At 34.5% G+C, this 16,158-nt stretch overlaps 1 long non-coding RNA gene across 1 annotated transcript; it reads left to right on the top strand.

Annotated features, from left to right (window-relative positions):
* The first annotated feature begins 7,576 nt into the window (after window positions 1–7,576).
* LOC103884533 lies at window positions 7,577–13,110 on the top strand. Its single transcript, XR_002522141.2, has 2 exons — window positions 7,577–8,693; window positions 12,296–13,110. It is a non-coding gene; the product is annotated as an uncharacterized LOC103884533 (long non-coding RNA).
* The last annotated feature ends 3,048 nt before the right edge of the window (window positions 13,111–16,158 follow it).

The following is a 16,158-nucleotide window of genomic DNA, read 5'->3' as shown; positions in this document are numbered from 1 at the left end:
ATATCATGTCATTTTCCACAAGAATGTGAATGTTTAGAATTTTATAGAATGCCACCACACAAGGTAAGCTTTAGTTTAGGAAAAGTCACTTATGTTAAATTGACTAAAAGGATGGGGTAGGAATAAATAAGAGCAGCTCCTCAGAAACACATCTAGAAGAAGCTACAACCAGCCTAACATCTTGTTTATCACCAACAGAGCAGTTGGGAGTAAAATACCTTCTAAAGCCAGCACACAATGAAGAAAACTGAACAAAATAAACTGACACGATTCAGCAATAGTATCTTCTGGGAAAATCCGGAAGATGTAAAGGCACTACTCTGTGCTTTCCTCCTCTTAAGAACATCTAATATCTTCTATAATATTAAATATTTTGGCAGAAGAACCAGAACCCTCTTTTACAGCTTGATACAATTGTATCTATTCTTACAGATGATTTCAGATCCCTTCAAAGATCCCTTGGAGGGACAGAATAGATTTTTCCTAAGCCATAGAATTCCCAGTAGTACATATTATAGCAAGGGACACGGAATGAGCAACCAATTAGCATTAACTGAGCACAAGTGTGCCCAAGACGGAGCATGTGTTGTTCACTTCACATTGTCCTGAGGCAGATGTCATGTCTTTCTCACACCTGCTCCGTGGGACTGGTGCAGATACTGAGCTCTCATCTCTAAATGAAAGTTGAGCCATCAATACATGCAGGCTTGACAAAACAAACAAACAAAAATGACAACAACAACAACAACAAAAAACAGGGCTAGTTTAGTCTAAGGAAAAGGACCCGAGCTTTGAGTGAATTTAATGAAAAAGTACAATTATGAAGATTTGTTATTTAGAATATTGACATAAAAATGGCCTCTTAAGAGAAAATAAAGGTTGATTGAAAGCATTTATTGCTGTAAAAATAAAGTAGAGAAGAGCAGAAGCATTTAAATAACATATTTTGATCCACAGATCCAGGGATATCTCTGAGACTAAATACCTGCCATGGGTGAGACTGGTGAACTGTAGCTGGCACAGTGGCTCACATCTATAATCCTAGCACTTCGGGAGGCCGAGGCAGCAGGATCACTTGAGCCCAGGAGTTTGAGAACAGCTTGGGCAACATAGCGAGACTTAGTCTCAACAGAAAACATTAAAATTAGGTGGACATGATGGTGCCCGCCTGTAGTTGGTACAGCTCTTGGTAACTGAGGAAAGATGATTGAGCCCAAGAGTTCAAGGTTACAATGAGCTTTGATTGCACCACTGCACTCCAGCCTGGGTTACATAGACCAAGTCCTTGTCTCAAAAACAAAACAAGACTAGTAAACCTCAGTAGACAGTTTTTTGCCTATATTTCTAATTGTCTGCTAAATACAACTACTTCACTATATCCAAGCTACTGGAAAACCTATTTATCCCTGAAACAACCACAGAATAGATGTACCTCCTTTTGGAAGATGCACTTCCTTTTGGATATTCTTCCTTTTGTCCTTAAGTTCAGGCCTCAGTGTTCTGCTCTAATTAGTTTAACTCTCCTCAACTCCCTGTTTCCTCCAGCTTTATCTGATCCTTCTGGTAACAAGACCCACGTGTTTCCTTCTACAGTGCCAACTTCATTCTGATGCTGTACATCACTCTCTAATCATTCCACTCTCAGGTAAAGTTCAGTTTATTCTACAAATACCAAAATGGGTGAATTCTCCTGTCCCCACAGCAACCTCATGAATGATTTTCTTAGAAAGTGCTAATATTCCTCTTCCATGTACCTAGCACTACCTCTTTTGGCTTTCCTTCTACTTCCCTATTTCTTTTCTGTCTCTTAGATCTCATTTTCCCCCTTCAAGATTATTATTCTCCATCTCTGCCCTTAAATTTATTTTTCTTATTTTTATACTTTCTTCCTTAACAGTCTAATTAATTTAATTCTATGCAATTGATAGGTTAATATCTTCAGATTCGATTTCTCTTTTACATTTTTGCCCTATATTTCGAATTGTCTGCTAAATACAACTACTTGGCTATTCTACTTACACCTAAAATCCAATGAGCCAAAATGGAAACTACTGGTTTTCTCATGCAGACCCAGTTACCACTGTTTCTGTCCAAGGTGTGAACATTTTTCCTGGGTTTGAAACTTCAGCACTCTCAATGATTGTTTTATTTCTCTTGCTCCATGTACCCCCACATTCTGATCCAACCACTTTCTTAGTACTTTTGTATCTACATTTTTAATGTTTCCTTCATTCACCTTCTTATCTCCAATCTCATTGCCTATGTCCCAGTTCAGGTCCTCATTACTTTTCTCTTGAGTTATTATGAGAGCATCTTAACTGAAGTCCTTTTTTTGCACCAATTCATTTAAAATATGGTAAAAATATTTCTAAACAAAGAACTGCTCTGATACTGTCATGCATTTCTTCCTCTTTCCTCATATCTGTCAATGTGGCTGTTTTATATTCCTCGGCCTAACATTTAAAGCATCCAAATCTCCATGACCTCACCCCCAAGCTGATTTCACACTAATTCTTTTTATAGAACCATAAATTAAGCTAAACTTAACCACTGGATTGTTATTTGCTAGGATATAATGTTGGAAGTTAGATCTTATTGTTATTATTATTTTGTTGTTTCTGTTATTATTATGTTGATCCTTCTGGTAAATATATTTTATTTATCATCTTTATATATTCAAATTATGGTAATTTGTCAAGCTCCAACTCATTTTCTTCCTTCTTTATAAATGCCTCCCACAACTGGAAATAATTCCCACTCCAAAACTCAATAGTGTTTTTCTATGCCTCTGTGTATTGTATATTTTGACTAAGAGCATCTCTCCTACTAGACCATAAATTCCAAAGGGTAAATCTATGTCTAATTAACATTGCATTTATCAGAGAAAATACTCCAGTGCCAATAACATACAATTAAGCAAATTTGTATATTTACTTAATGTACAAATTAATAATCATAGCTAACTTTTTTGGAAGGGTAGCTTCTCAGTGTTGCATGGAAGTATGTGCTATTTTGTTCTTCAATTTTTTAATTAGAAAAAAGCACTGAAATTCAAGTGGTTAAGTAAGTTGTCTAAAGTCAGAGTAAATGTCAAGACCAGACTCTCAAATTTATAGTTCTAACACAGACCTCCCCCTGAGTTCCACTCCCATATACCCAACTACTTTCTCTATATTTCCATTTGAGTGTTTAATACTCTTCTTTTGTGACAGCTTTCATACCTATCCCTTATAGTTTATTGTCTTCAATTTGGGTCTAGCTTAGCATGCCCTCATATCATATCAAGGCTACTGAATTTGTTTAATGACTTGGTCCTTTAACCCATACTTTTTTAATAATTCAATTTGTCCTACATTTATCTTTCTAAATCACTTCCTGTAATACTATCACTATCCTGCTCTAACATTTTCAATGGCTTTCTACTGACTATAAAAATAAGCCCAATTTTCTCTGTCTGGCAACCAATAAAATCCACTAATTGGCCTCAATCTATGTCTCCAGTAAAATGCTCCCTAACATGTAGCCTCTACACCCAAACAAATTAATCTCTTCATTGCATTTGAATATACCATGTGTATCAGTGTCCCTTTTCAGAAATTATGTGTAAGATTTGGCTTTATTGAAACACATTCCTTATTCTTATCTACTTATTAAAGTCTAAAGTGTCCGTACTATTTATCTATCAAACTAGCATTCTTTTTGTGGGGGAGAAAGAAGAGGGGAAGGATGATTACTCAGAGACTGCCCAAGGTAAACTGGCATGTACAATTAACCTACTTAATACCCACGTACTTTCAACATCTATATCAAATCTCACCTCTTCTAAAATTTTCAGACTCATGGCCTTTAGTTTTAGTGATCATTTTTTTCTTTTAGAGCACTGTTGTGTCATAGTAAATCATATAAAAGTCAACATCCTAAGACAAAGAACTGAATCCTGTCTCCTCTACTTAATAACTACGTGATCATGCAAAGACCTCTTAAATTCTTGGGAAGTTTTATTTGTAAATGGAATTATTTCTCTAATTTCTTTTTATTCCTATAGTAGGATAATACATCTACATCCTTTCCCTTGTAACTTTGTAGTATCTGTCACTGTGGATGAAATATAACTTCGTTTCTGATGGATGTTGGCCTCAGCTACGTGACTTGGTTTAGTTAATAAGAGGTTAAGAAACATGACATAACAGAGGCTTTAAATGGGCATCCATGATTTAGTTTGTCTATTTGTGCTTCTGTAAGTCACTCTGAGGTTGACATACCTGAGGAAGTCATTGCTTCTTTATCCTGTGCCTTGGAATAAAGACGTATGAAGTGAAACCACTCCAACTTGAAGCTTGGAGTCAAGTACGACCCATCCAAGTCAAACAGACAAGATTAAGAAACCAATGCGAACCTACAGATCAAAGACCAGAAGAAAAAAGGGAAGTAGTAGTTATAAGCCACTAATATTTGAGGTTCTTATATAGCCCTTTTCCAGGACAAGCTAACTGATATGACTATCTCACATATTTTTGTGAGACAAATGATAGATGTAAGTGAAGATGATTTCAGAAATTACAAAATGCAATACAAATGATATTTGATTATTGCTACTCAGTATTATGAATTTGTATCCATTTCTTGTTTCCTTATCTAAATTTTAAATATGAGAGAGATAAACTATTATATGAGAAATAGAATCATTAGATAATTAGATAAGAGATAATTATATTTCTTATATTTGCCAAAATGCCCTACGTGATGCCTTATACCAAGTAGGTACTGAAGAAGTATTAACGTTGCTGCTGTTAGCATGCCTCCCAAGTATATTTTGTTTATGTCTTTGTTTTTGTTCTTTTAGTTCTTCAGTTTTTGACATTTTCATGGTAGTATAAGATATTAAGAGGGTGTGTTATCAAATCAAACTACTGATTTCAGAAACTGCCTCAAACTCTTATTATCATCGGGTCTTGGGCAAACTGCTTAAACCCTCAAAGCATTAACTTATTTATTTATAAGAATAATATTATTACTAATAATACATTCATCAACTAAAATTAATTACAATAATCATTTGGCAGTGATTGTCACATCATAAAATATCCAGTAAATAGCAGCTTTTATTATATTTTTAATATTTTAAATATTCCTTTCTCCTCTCCAGAAATTTCTAAACAAACTTCTCAGACCATCTTATCCTTCTCTAGCCAAATATAATTCTTCCAGATAGACAGAAACACACACACAGACATGCACGCGCGCACACACACCTCTCGCAGGATTTTCCATAAATAGGTGGGGAATAGGAAAAAGTGATCTTAAGAACTCTGTGTTTTCTCTCTGCTTTCTGGTCATCTACGTGATGTTTCCAATGCCCCCCAAACAATTTCTATTCCTATTCACCTAACTAATGCTGAACCATCTTCAAATTTCTACTTAGAGGACACTGACCCTGGAGAAGCTTTCCCAGACTCCTCAAGGCTAAGCTGAACATCCCTCTTATAAAGAGCTTTCATAAATTCGTGATTGAGGGCACTTAAAACTGCTTTTTGACTTGTCCATTTTTAAAACTGTACTATAAGTTATTTGAAGGCGTAGACTGTGTTCATCACTTTCACTAGAACCTGGAACAGTCCTGGCACATATTAATCACTTAAAAGTATAAGATAAAAGAATAAAAACAAAGAAAGAAAGGAAGAGAACAAGGGGAGAGAGACAGTGAGAGAGCATAGACTGTGTTCATCCTTTTCACCAGGACCTAGCACAGTCTTGGCACATATTAAGCACTTAAAAATATAAGATAAAAGAATAAAAAAGAAGAAAGAAGAAAGAATAAGGGGGGGCGGGGGAGGAGAGAGAAGGGAGGAAAGAAAGGAAAAGGTTACTTTTGTTTTTTTGCTTTTCAGAAGAGAATGTTAAAAGAGCAAGACAATTACTATAACATCATCAAAACTCATTTTCCATCTAAATCTACATTTTGTTTGAAATCACATGTCAGTGTGTTCTCTTCCACTCATCAGAGTAACAGGCTATTTAAAAACACCAACTCATCATAAAACCTATTTGAGACAAAATGGAATGAATAGAGTAAGGTGGATTTCTATTCTTTTCTTCCTTATTCTCCTTCTTGCTCATTTTAGAAAAAGGCTCTTCTTCTTCACTAAAAACCCTCCAGCAAGAAACAAATATAGAATATTTATCTCATCTACTTTTTTAAAATTAAGAACAAGAAATTTAAGTAATTATTTATTTAAAATATTTATTTGTGCTTTATATTTCTGGATAGGAATTAGAGATAACAAGTCTAGATCTGGTTAACAATGGGTAAAAAAGAGGAAGATAAAAAATGGAGAAATTGATTAAAAAGTAGACAATACAAAGGAAAGAAGGAATACAAGAAACTTTAGAGTAATGTCTCTTCATAGCACTTCTGTTTTAATCCTAAATTCCAAATATCCCCCTCTGGGTATGAGGAGAAGAAATGTCTACAGGATCCTAAAGTCTTCTCTAATACTGAGGAACAGGACTGGAATGATATCCCTCTGGAGTTTGACAAAATCTAACTGAAATTAAAATATGGTTATCAAACCAGCCATTCACTATCTTTACTTAAAGGAATAATAAGTCAGGTGTTAATAACATAAATTAATAGTTTCCATTGTTCTTAATGTAAGTGGACAAGTATTAGATACAGCTTATCTGTGCTGCCTTTTATTTTCACATAACTACCTTCAAAAATTATTCAAAGAGTTCAAAGAAGAAAAAGTTGCAGAAAGAGTTGGATAAACAGACAAAAAAGAAAGAAAAACAGGGAAGAGCCAGTCAACTTAGCAACTTTAATTGTCCATGTGGATTGTAACAGTGGATTTGTGTCAGTTAGAACTAGCCAGTGCACTGGCCCTAAAATACACAGAAAATGACTAGGGGTGTTGTTGTTGTTGTATATTAATTTCTGCTATATAGACAGACTCAATTCTCTTCCCATATTTGTCTGATATATGCCGGCAAACAGAAGTCTCTCAAGAAATGTTAGTGAATGAATAAAAACAAGATTGCATAAATAATCTCCTTATTTATCATCAGGGCCAGGGCTATTGCTGAGTCCCCAATTTATACCCAAAGTTGATTCCTCTGAAACAATGACACTTAATGTACACAGCCTCCCAGAGAAGAGGAGACAGCTCCTGTCTGTTATGTGACTGTAAGCCACTTGTCCAAACCAATTCTGCAGCAACAAGTGCCAACTACATTGGGAAAATGTACAGATGGCTGCCTGCATGCATCACTGGATTGGGCTGCCACCACGGCCCATTGTTTTATTTATTACTGACAAAGTAATTAACTGCTTGACTCCTTCTTTTTAAATTGGTCATCCTTAATGGACAGCTGCACTGGGTTGGGTTGGGGGGGGCGTTGTACTAATCATGCCTTTGACAGGAGCGAGCTCCACAGCCCCACTGCAGCAGCTAGAGCCTTTGTGAGGTCATCCCTTTGCTGCTGGACAGAAACCTATGCTTCACTCTCCCCAGGGTCTTTTAACAGGCTTCCTCACTCCCAGAAAACACACAAATTTTTTTTTTTTTTTTTTTTTTTCTGAGAGCTTCTTTTTCTGAAGTATAATACAATGGTAAAAAAGTCATTTTTTAGTTTGTTATCCATGTAATAATGTATTTTTTGTTCAAGTAATAATTTCTTAAATACAAACTGAAAAAATGCCTTTAATAATACTTGTGGAAGAAGATTGCAATAATCTCAGCAGATATTACCCAAATTATAAGGAAGCTAGAGGTCATGTGAAGGCATCAAAAGCTGTTTCAACTCACTTCTCTGTCCAGCAACCAAGTATTTATTTTTATTTCTATAGCATAAAGAATGATCTTTATTTTTTCTACAGTATAATGAATATTAGATGCTTGCAGAATATTTTACATCACAGAATCCTAAAGATATTTTTATAGTGAGCGTGCCTAATATATCAAGCTCAGGCTCATTTGTTAGTAATACAATGCCAGATTCACGGCATAGGCAAAATTCTTCCTAGGGGTCTCTTGCTTGTCTTTTCTTACCTGTGAAATGAAAGCCATTGTTCTTTCCTGCCCATACTTCTTCCTGACCTAAGTAACTTCAACTCTGTTCTTTAGGATTTATTCTATAAAATCAGGGGACTGGACATAGAGAATCTCTAATAATCTGTGACTATCTGGATATTGAGGCAAATAAAAATTATAATGTATTACTCAAAATAATAAAAACTGTGAATATGCAATGTAAGGGGCATGTATTAATTACAAATACAAGTAAATCTTGATTTGTTTTTATTATTACAAATATCAGTGTCAGTGATTTGAGTTTGCTTGTGAAAAAGTCTTTTATATATTCCTTTCTGTGCTTTGCTAATTTTCCATTCTGTATTCCAAGGCAGACCAACAGATTGCAACAAAATCGGGTTAAACATTGATCTTCCGCCCTGACATTGCATTAACTTTTATAATAAACATCTTCACTGTGTCAACCAGCACTGTGTTTATATATTGAACCCAGCAGCCAATTGTCTTACTTCTTTTAGGTGCTTTTGAATTCCAGAAGGAATCTTATCTGGAAGACTAGAATCATGCATCTGTCATGCCTTTCAATTTTGTATTTCAGATTAACTGCTCCTTTTCCTCCACGTTCATAAGGTCTTCTAAGAAATTTCCTTCCCAATTCACTTGGTAAGTACCTGCTCAGGCTGTTATTCTATAATGAATTTGTGTCTTTTCTCCTATTTTTCCTGTGCCGCCCTTTTTATCTGGAGTCAGGATTCTGAGCTCTGACCTCCCTCCTTGTCATGTTGCCTGAGGAGAATTGCAGACAGACCCTCAGACCTCAAATATTCTAAATTTTGAAGTCCCAGCTTTGGCTGAGAGGAGGCCAGCATTGGAGTACAAGTAAGCACTGAGATATATATATATATATATATATATATATATATATATATATATATATATATATATTTTACTTACAGTCCCTGAAAATTAACTATTTCTGTTCAGGTTCAGGGACTGACTGAAAGTATGAGCCAATAGGTGTGCCTATCCATTACTGATAAAATATTCTCTATTTTTGAATGTTATGAAGAATACACATTTAGGAATTGGTTTTCATATCTGCAGATAGGGTCCATGCTGCTTGCTTCACTGAAGCAACACGTAGAAGCTGACTAACAAAGGAGAAGGCTGAGGAGAAATTGCTCCATGAGATAAGGCATCGCATTTATCCCTGAATGTTTCTCTCTCTCCAAACGCACAGAAACATGGCATAAAGTGTGGGATTAGGGTCTCTAAAGGACATGTAATACCTCATTCCTGGAGATGTGGTCTAAAATGAAAGGGTCAAAATCGATGGTCAAGTCACAACATTTATTCCTAGAGTCTTATTTTAATAAATATGAAGAGATCTGCCAAAATTGTATGCCTGGGAAAAAAATCCCATTCAGACCAACTGACCCAGACCAATTAATGACAACTCAGAGTAGTAATAATGAAAAATTCATTAGACTAACTCCCATAATTTGCTAAAAGGGTATTTATACAAAACACTGTACTAAGTATATAACACAATATCTCATTGTGTGATCCTTATAATAGCTCTGTGAGGTACATGTCATTATTCCTATTTTTTAGACAGAAAAGTCTCTGATAAATAATTTGTCTAAAGTCACATATTTACCACATTTACCAGAGTTATAACCCAAATTGGTCTGACTCTAAAAGCTCTTAGCCATTCAGTCCTATTGTAAAATAAGCACACCAGTGGAGAGCAATAGAGAATGGGAGTGCAGTCACGATGGGAGCCTGTCATTGGATCTCATGTATGCAGAGGTTCCTCCTTCCAGGAGAGCTTTGCCCTTGTCCTCATTAACTTTTACGTCAATACATTCAATGCATTGTATTGGATTTCTAGATTGGGAGCTAAAAAAAGAAAAGATTTCTAAATATCAGCTATCTTATTTTACCAGTTTGCTTAAACAAGTTACAGAATATCTCTATTCATAATTTTTTACCTAAAAATTGGAATAAAACTACTCTTCAATAAGTGATTTTTAAAAATGATGATAAAATCAAAGGAATTTAGAATAATCCTTGCACATATTGGGCACTTAGAAAATTTTGCTTCCTTACTGTCTCCCTTCTCCTTACATTTCAATTTTGCACAATGTCTCATGGCCTCTTCAGAGCAGAGACTATGTAGTATTTACCTTCATATCTTCAGACCAAATGCTTAGCATATAGTCAGTGGACAATTACTGGAAATGATTTAGAGACATTGAGAATTACTTCCTTTGAAATTTTAAGAGGTATGGTAAAACTTTGGTTTCAGAATATATATTTATTGATTTTTCAAATATGTATTTTTCTTATATGTTATGGTCAACCTCTTGGGATCTTTAGAAAAGAAAATTTTCCAGTATTTTTTTTTTTTTTTTTTGAATCTCAGGCCAAGAGAATTAGAATACTCCGTAAAATTACATAGGTATATCTGATAAAGGCCATACTCTGTTTTTCCATATAAGTATAAAACTGATAAAGGCCATACTCTGTTTTTCCATGTAAGTATAAAACTGTTGTATAAAAAATTACCTTCTGGCTAGGTGTGGTGGCTCATGCCTGTAATTTCAGCACTTTGGGAGGCCAAGGCATGCAGATCACTTGAGGCCAGGAGTTCAAGGCCAGCTTGGCCAACATGGCAAAACTCCCTCTCTACTAAAATACAAATATTAGCCAGGCCTGGTGGCGCGTGCCTGTAATCCTATCTACTGTGTAGGCTGAGGTGGGAGAATTGCTTGAAACCAGGAGGTAGAGGTTGAAGTGAGCCAAGATCATGCCACTGCACTCTAGCCTGGGCAACAGAGCAAGACTCTGTCTCAAAAATATAAATAAATAAATTACCTTCTAAAATGTTATCCTCTTCACTCAAATATATACAGTAAAAGATGTCTGTCCAATAGTATAATATATTTTGTTTAGCAAAAATACATTAGTCAATTATTTATCTTAAATTTCCTTTTTCCTCCTCAGTCTAACATGTTTATTTTTATACTGGACTTTGGTCTATCCATTTCACATATGGCTTAACTGTTTCCTATATAGATAGTTCAGTATCTGTTAGCTGCATAGTAACCTAATCCCAAAATGGTGTTTTAACATTTCCTCACCATCTCTGAGTTGTTTGGACTCAGCTGGACGGTTTTTCTGCTTCTTATGATGTCAGCAAGGGCTATAGTCATCTGAGGTCATGGGTGGCCTACAACATCCAAGATGGCTGCCTCCTATAACTGGCAACTGATGTAAGCTGTTGGTTGAGAGATGCTAATAAGCAGATCTCCTAAGTTTTCCTTGACATGACCTCTCCATGTGGCTGGTTTCTGAGAAGGAGTACCCAAAGGGTGAACGTTTGAAGGGAAGGAAGCAGAAGCTAAAAGTCTCTTAAGGCCTCCTTTCTGTGCATTCAGTTGCTCAAAGGCCATTTCAGATTCAAAGGAGGAGAAATAAACACTCCTGTTGACCTGATGTGCATTAAAGAGAAGAAATTGGTGGGTCATTTTTAAAGACTGATTATTAAATATAAATAGTTATCCTGTTATATTTTTTTGTAAATGATTTCCTTGTCCATTCTACTGCTATAAATTTTTCTTCTGTATGTAAGAATTTAAAATCCGTGGTTTCTTTCTATGTACTAATCTACACATAGTTGTGTTTATCATTTGATAAATGATATGTCTTTGATGAATATATTACATGATACTGAAAACCTGATGTACCATTAAACATATAAATAAATATTTCACATTTTAGAATTCTGAGCTCTAACTCCTTCTTTAACCTCTGCATTAGAATTAGACAAAAGCACTCAGATTTAAAATATATTAAATGAGGCAGTGGGAGAGGTAGGTGGTGAAATAAAGTTTTTCGTTAGTCTTATTTTTCTCTTTTTGTTCATACATTTTGAGCTCTCAAAATAGCTGCAAAATGCTTTATTACATTGCTAATATATGCTTAATTAAAAAAAATCCAAACTCTACCAAATTTAGCTAAATGAAATAATTATATGTTATATTGGTGTGTAAGAGGTGGGGAGAAGGAGCACATTCTAAACTTCCTTGCTCTTTTCTAAATTTGTCTGTGAGAGAGCACCGATTAAGAGTCAGAATTTCTAACTCCAGTGTGGATGGACTTCACTGGAGTAACTATTAAACAAGATGCATGACAAGTGTTACCATGATAATCAGGTGAAGTTATTAAATAGAAAAGAACATATTTCTGTCTTTTGTAAGGAGAAATACATCAGTTCCATGGAGAAATGAAGGAACTCTCTGAAGCCTGGAAACCCCTGGGAGGGAAGCACATGTATTATTCTAGATCAGAACTAAACATTCCAGCATGGAGGATGACCTCATGTGGCCTCCCTGTCGAAAGGTATGTAAAAACAAATGTTGTAACTATGAATTTGACATTAACCATGGGAAAATTTAAGACAAATGAAAGTTATACATTATTGATGAATCTCTTTGGGAAACTTGTTGAAGTTATATGTCATTTTTTCATTCACTAATCAGACAGTAAGGTTATTTGGTCATGAATGGTAGGTATACTTAGCAAACAGTATTTCTATTGTGTAAGTTCTTTTTGTGCCTTTTCTTGTTATTAGATAAATTATACCTGGGTATTCTTTAAATGGGAAATTGTCTGCGCTCGTGTAATTGAAGCAACATTACATCTGTTAATAGAGAGCAGAAGGTATAATCGGAATTTTGTTACAAGTGGAAAAGAAGAAAATTAATATTCTTTTTGTTTTTAGACATGCAACCTATGTATTAAGTAAGATATTGTTGATGGCAAGTACACACTGCTTGGCATTGATTTCTTCCTTGCTGCAAGGAGGTGGACCCAAGGTGAATTCAAAATGGAACACAGGAAATAAGAAGTAAATATAGTGAAAGGCAAGAATTTGATTTGATGAAACTCATCACTAAATGATGAAACTGATTACTCAACGTATGTTATTACTAGAGCTTTTTAGTGGAGATATGATACTATCGGTGTAAGCCAATATAAAATTGCACTGTAATAAAGAACACTGGATCTGAAATGAGACTAGTTACTATCTCAGTGTTTGTTTGAATATCTTTAAGGTAGGGGTAAAAACCGAATATGAAGTAAGGTACATGAGAAAAAATTGTCATGATATTTAGGAGTTTTAGTAATAATTATATAAATATTAATGTTTCTGGGTAAGTTTCACAAAAGAGAAAATCTTGTAAGAAGCTAAAAGGGGTAAGGAAACCTTTCCTATAAAGGAACAAGGATGAGAACTATAGCAAAATTTCATCAGAAATCATGCAAGCTAGAAGAAATTAAAGTTAAATATTTGAATTGTTAAAAAAAAACCCACCAACCTAAACTTCTGTATCCAGTAAAATTAACCTCCCAAAGTAAAAAAGGAAGAACTTTCTCAGACAAACAAAAACTGAGGTAATCCATTTTCAGTAGACTTCCACTACAACATGTTAAAACACGTTCTGCAGGAGAAGGAAAGTGATATAATATAGAATCTCAAATTTACGTAAACAAAGGAAGAAAATCACAGTAGTCCATAAAACAAATCTTAACAAATTTAAGACAATAGGGATTATATCAAATATCTTTTCTGAGCAAAATGGTATAAATCTAGAAATCAACAACCTAAATAAATAAATAAATAAATAAATAAACCCCTCAGAAACTTTACAAATACATGGAAATTAAACAACATGGGTCTATACAACCAATGGGTCAATAAAAATGTTAAAAGAAAGATTAAAATTTTTACTGAGACAAACAAGAATGGAAGCAGATCATATCAAAACCTATGGGACACAGCAAAAGCAGTTCTAAGATGGAAGTTTATAGCAAAAACACCTATATCAGAAAAAAATAAAGACTTCTAATAAACAACCTACCAATGCACCTCAAGGAACTAGAAAAACAAGAACAAACAAAACCCCAAACTGGTAGAAGAAAGGAAAGAATAAAACTCAGAGCACAAATAAATGAAATACAGACTTAAAACAATTTAAAAGAACAATGAAACAAAGATTAGGTTTTTAAAAAAGATAAACCAAATGGACGAACCATCAGTTAGATTAACTTGGAAAAAGGAGAGAAGACTCAAATAAAATAATTAAAAAGGAGACATTACAACTGATACCATAGAAAAACAAAGAATCATGAAATTATTATGAATGACTGTAAGTCAACAAATTTAATAACATATAAAAAATGGGTAAATTCCTCTACACATACAAGCTACCGAGATTAAATTATAAAGTAGAATATCTGAACAGATCAATGAGTGAGGAAATTGAAAGAGTAATAAAAAATCTCCATCAGAGGAAACCTTAGAACATGATGGCTTCACTGTCAAATTCCATCAAACTTTTAAAGAACTAATATGAATTATACCCAAACTATTCCAAAAAATAGGAGAGAATACTTCAAAATTCAATTTATGAGCTCATGATTACCCTGATTCCAAAATTGAAATAGGACACAACAGAAAAAAAATAACACAGACTCATATTCCTGATGAACAAAGATGCAAAAATTCTCATTAAAAAGATCATTTACTATGATGTAGTGGGATTCATCCCAGGGATGCAAGTTAATAAGTATAATCCACCACTTTAACAGACAAAAGAACATATAATACAAAAAAGACAAAGAACATATAATAATTATAAAAAAAATTTGACAAAATTCAATATCCCTTCATGTTAAAAACTCTCAACAAACATCTATGTCTAGATATAGAAAGTATGTATTAAACACTTCAACAAAATAAAGGCCATATATGCCAAACTCACAGCTGATATCATGCCTAATGAGGAAGAGCTGAACAAGTTTTCCTCTATGATCAGGAGGATCTTTTTCTGCTGTGATAAGCTAAAATTTCTATTATTTATTTAATTCCTCTCATGCATTTTACTCAGTACAGTTCAGTGATGAGCATGTTTATTCTATAGTGCTTGGAACATCTGGATAACTACATACATGAATTAAAGTCACAGAGCACTTAATACAAATTTTCTACAAAAATAGGACATTTCGTTTATTAAAATTTTACAGATAGGCATAAAAGACTACAATAAATAACTTAAGTGAAGTTCTACAGTTTTTAAGAAGTCACCAGTAACAGACAAACAGAGAGCCAAATCAGGAATGAACTTCCATTCACAATTGCTTCAAAGAGAATAAAATACCTAGGAATCCAACTTACAAGGGATGTAAAGGACCTCTTCAAGGAGAACTACAAACCACTGCTCAGTGAAATCAAAGAGGACACAAACAAATGGAAGAACATACCATGCTCATGGATAGGAAGAATCAATATCGTGAAAATGGCCATACTGCCCAAGGTAATTTATAGATTCAATGCCATCCCCATCAAGCTACCAATGAGTTTCTTCACAGAATTGGAAAAAACTGCTTTAAAGTTCATATGGAACCAAAAAAGAGCCCGCATCTCCAAGACAATCCTAAGTCAAAAGAACAAAGCTGGAGGCATCACGCTACCTGACTTCAAACTATACTACAAGGCTACAGTAACCAAAACAGCATGGTACTGGTGCCAAAACAGAGATATAGACCAATGGAACAGAACAGAGTCCTCAGAAATAATACCACACATCTACAGCCATCTGATCTTTGACAAACCTGAGAAAAACAAGAAATGGGGAAAGGATTCCCTATTTAATAAATGGTGCTGGGAAAATTGGCTAGCCATAAGTAGAAAGCTGAAACTGGATCCTTTCCTTACTCCTTATACGAAAATTAATTCAAGATGGATTAGAGACTTAAATGTTAGACCTAATACCATAAAAATCCTAGAGGAAAACCTAGGTAGTACCATTCAGGACATAGGCATGGGCAAAGACTTCATGTCTAAAACACCAAAAGCAACGGCAGCAAAAGCTAAAATTGACAAATGGGATCTAATTAAACTAAAGAGCTTCTGCACAGCAAAAGAAACTACCATCAGAGTGAACAGGCAACCTACAGAATGGGAGAAAATTTTTGCAATCTACTCATCTGACAAAGGGCTAATATCCAGAACCTACAAAGAACTCAAACAAATTTACAAGAAAAAAACAAACAACCC

The sequence above is a fragment of the Papio anubis genome, chromosome 3 (assembly GCF_008728515.1).
Source record: "Papio anubis isolate 15944 chromosome 3, Panubis1.0, whole genome shotgun sequence".
NCBI lineage: Eukaryota > Metazoa > Chordata > Mammalia > Primates > Cercopithecidae > Papio > Papio anubis.
Note: the sequence above shows the minus strand (reverse complement) of the source record. Positions and strands in the feature narration are given on the sequence as shown.